The sequence below is a fragment of the Chrysochloris asiatica genome, unplaced genomic scaffold, assembly GCF_000296735.1.
Source record: "Chrysochloris asiatica unplaced genomic scaffold, ChrAsi1.0 scaffold00121, whole genome shotgun sequence".
Taxonomy (NCBI): domain Eukaryota; kingdom Metazoa; phylum Chordata; class Mammalia; order Afrosoricida; family Chrysochloridae; genus Chrysochloris; species Chrysochloris asiatica.
Genome location: NW_006408639.1, coordinates 9,529,119 through 9,533,314, shown reverse-complemented (window position 1 = coordinate 9,533,314; position 4,196 = coordinate 9,529,119). Strand labels below are relative to the sequence as shown.

The 4,196-nt window shown below is 44.8% G+C and overlaps 1 pseudogene; it reads left to right on the top strand.

Moving 5' to 3' along the window:
- Positions 1-3,797, top strand: part of LOC102812681 — a 9,733-nt pseudogene extending 5,936 nt beyond the window's left edge.
- The last annotated feature ends 399 nt before the right edge of the window (positions 3,798-4,196 follow it).

Sequence of the window (4,196 nt, the reverse complement as noted above, 5' to 3'; positions counted from 1 at the left end):
CAACAACAACATATGAGCTGTGGTGTGGCCCTGAAGAATAAGCTCTAGGTTGGTAACGGCAATTAAAACTCACCAGCCACTCTCAGAAACCTTATACATGGTCTCCATGAGTTGGAACTGACTCAACACAACAGCACTATGTTTATCTTGACTTTCTGAGGATACCAGTTAAACAATGTTTTCTTTTTTAAAAACATTTTTTGGTGTTTGCAATTACCTCTGTTTCTACTGGAGTCTCTTTATCTGTGTTGTTCTTTATCTCTCTAGTTCAAGTTGTAAGTTTTCTTGAAATTCTTAGATCATCCTTTATTGTTTTATTCAGGAAGAACAGAAGTTAATCATGTATGATCAGTTAGCCATCTTCAATCAAAAATCTCCCGATATATGCAAAACAGAGACCCCATAGGATTTCCTGAGCTATAGGGAAACAGGCCCAAGCTCTAAAGGAGAGAAGCACCCAGTCTGTCTTTCAAATTGACTGTAAGAGTCGTTAATACTGACCATATTAGCCCCATATCTGACACCTTCCCTACAAACAAAGCCCTTTAGATAGAAGTGTCCTGCTGGGCCTATCAATAGAAGTGGCCTGTTCTGGCTGACTATACCTCTAGGAGTTTCTCCCTGGCTGTGACTCACTAGGACCTGTGTCTGTACATTGGCAGAGTCTTAGAAGTTAAGCACCTGGGTTAGGAAGATCAGAGTCATGGGTCCTCTAGGAGTTTCTTGCCTGACCTTGGTATGAATCATGGTTCACACAGTGAAATCTGAACAGACCTGAAAATGTGGGTGTACTAGAATAAAGGAGTCCTGGTGTGGTGCTGTGGGTTAATGTGTTGCACTGCTAAATCAGTTTGAACCACAAGGTTGGCAGTTCAAGCTCATCAGCTGCTCCTTGGAAACCCTATGCAGGGTTGCTATGGGTTGGAAACGACTCAACGGTGATTAACAACACCAACAACTGGAATGAAAGCCATAATGGGGAAAATTACAGGCGGAACCTGTGGAATGAGAGGGCTCAGAAGAGGTTTATTGAGCCTTTCCAGAAGGCTGATGCAGAAAACTGGATTATTATCAGCACTTTGGACAGTGACACACATTCAAAGCAGCATGATCAGCTGCCATCTTTGAGCTGGACACTGTTGTTACCTACTTGACCAATCAAAAAATTTGGTTGCTGTGCAACACACATGCTGTTTTTGTTTTCTAAGAGGGAGATTACGTTTCTAGCATGGCATCAACCCCTGTTTTGGTGACTGTTCCAGGACAACTACATTTTACAAATTCAGATTCACTTCATAGGCCATGACGGAACCAGGAAGAAGCTCTGGTTTCTTAACATCTTCCCATCTGTGAAGTGAAGTGACTGTAGTCCCAACATTACAGAGCTATTGTTTTTATTAGCTGCCATCAAGTCAGCCCTTGGTTCGTGGTGAGCCCATGCAGAGTATCATCCCCATGGTCAGTTGTAGGATGGACACTTGTGATAAATAGGGTGTCAAAAGTAGATCAGCAGGCCTTGCTTCTTAGTCTGTCATAGTCTGGGCTCCACTGAAATTTACCATGGCAACACAGAGCCTTCTCTGACAGAGATCTGGTGGCTGCACATGAGTGCACTGGTAAGAAAATTGAAACTGGGTCTTCCGTATGGAAGGAGAGAATTCTACTACTGAACCATCACTGCCTCCACGGCACTATTAGGGAGGGTGAAATGAGACAATGTGCATGATAGTCGTTGCGGGTGGGTGATAGATAACTGTAAATTATTACTTTTAGTGTGGTTAATATTAAGGTACTGCTCTATCCTCAGACAGAAACTGAGCCCTAATAAGCAAGCCATGCCTTCTGACTGGTTCATAGCTAGGACTGCAAGAGGAGCAGAAGATAGGTGAGGGAGGATATGAATCCTTTCTCTTAGAAACATCAGCATGAGGCTGGTCTCTATGAGGTGGATATTCAAGATTTCCCAACTGTCCAATATGTTATATCCTCCATGGTCTTGATATCAATTACCACTCCTCCCACCCTCATGTCCCAAGGATCTACAAGACGCTGCAAGGTCTCACAACTGTCAAATGAAATGGCTCACACAACTGTGGAGGCCGGCAAGTCCCAAATCTGTAGTTCAGTGATCAGTCTGCAGGAGTTTTCTCGCCCACGTAGTCTCAGGAGCCGAGGAACCCAAATCGGCAGGTCAGACAACAGGCTGTTGATGCATGAGGCTGGTGAATCAGGCCAGGTGATGGGTCCAAAGTCCTCCAAACTGGAGGTTACATGGAATGAGCCAGAGGCAAGATCCAGAGCAAAAGAACCTTTTCAAAACAGACCAGGCTCCCAAAAGGAAACGAAGGGTGATGACTTGAGTCACATCCTTTAGTAATGTGGGGACACCTTTACTCTTTAGTTCCACCTTACTTCTGGCTCATTAACAACTCACTTCAAAATGGGTCTACAATCACAGGCCTGTTGTTAGTAAGTGTCATCCAGTCAGTTCTGATTCATCACGACCCTCTATAAGGTTCCCAAGGAGTGGCTGTTGGGTTTGAACTGCCGACCTTGTGGTTAGCAGTCCAGTGCCTATCTCACAGCATCACACCAGGATTCCAATCACAAAATTGTTGTTGTTGCTAAGTGCTGTTGAGTCGGTTCTGACTCGTAACCCTGTATTGGGTTCCTGAACCTTGCAGAATGGGGGACCTTATCCAGAGAAGCAGTGACATAGGACATAGAGGCAGAGGCGATGGCATGGAGAGAGAGGGAGCAGTCGAGGACTCTAGAAAAGTTGTATGTTGGCAGTCAGGAAGGAGCCTTCCAGAATGTGCCCTTTGGTTGTTTAAATGATCATATATTCCTGTGGTTTTTGTACATAAACAAAAGGGGGGTGGGTCTTGATAAAAGAAATAATCTATGAAGGTTTTGGGGGAAGAGGAAATGATGCACTAGAGGGTAGACACGCATTGACATGGTGAAAGGACAGGCAATGTACAACCACAGGGAGGGTGGCAGAGGAAAGATGGGGGTGGTGGGAGACACGGAGGAATGCAGTGGTTAAAGTGAATAGAGGTCAATGTTCTTAACTGTTGGTGCATGCAGGGAATTGCAACCATGTAATGAAGCAAAGTCTATGATTTTTTGAATGTAAAACTGATGATCTGGATTGAACTGGAGTTGAAATAGGTGAGTCTGGTCTCAAAATGGAGGTAAAACTGCCACCCGGTCGCTGCCAGCCCGACTCCGACTGTTGCCACCACCGCCAGGGGGAGGAGGATCATGATCCAAAGGAACCAGAGCAGTTGTGAAAACTGTTTATTGGGGTCTGAGGTTTGAAACTACAGATGATAGTTTAAGAGAACATTTGAGAAGTGGGCACACTTCACATGGTATGGTGATGAGAGATACCCAGACAAAACGTTCCAGGGCCTTTGGTTTTGTGATTTACTCTTGTGTCAAAGAGGTGGATGCAGCAATGTGCATCCGGCCACACAAGGTTGATGGGCATGTGGTGGAACCAAAGAGAACTGTTTCTAGAGAGGATTCTGTAAAGCCTGGTGCCCATTTAACAGTGAAGAAAATTTTTGTTGGTGGCCTTAAAGAAGACACAGAAGAATATAATTTGAGAGACTACTCTGAAAAAGTATGGCAAGATTGAAACCATAGAAGTTATGGAAACAGGCAGAGTGGAAAAGAGAGGATTTGCTTTTGTAACTTCTGATGATCAGGATACAGTTGACAAAATTGTTGTTCAGAAAGACCATACTATTAATGGGCATAATTGGAAAGTGAAAAAAGACCCTTCCTAAGCAAGAGATGCAGTCTGCTGGATCACAGAGAGCTTGTGGAGGTGGATCGGGCAACCTTATGGGCCGTGGAGGGAACTTTGGTCGTGGTGGAAACTTTGGTGGAAGAGGAAACTATGGTGGTGGAGGTGGTGGCAGCAAAGGTAGTTATGGTGGCGATGATGGCGGATAGAATGGATTTGGAGGTGATGGTGGCAACTATGGAGGTTATAGTAGTAGAGGGGCTACGGTGGTGGTGGCAGCAGAGGTAGTTATGGTGGAGGTGATGGTAGATAGAATGGATTTTGAGTGTGGTCCTGGTTATAGTAGTAGAGGGGGCTATGGTGGTTGTGGACCAGGATATGGAAACCAATGTGGTGGAGGTATGATTGTTACAATGAAGGAGGAAATTTTGGCCATGGT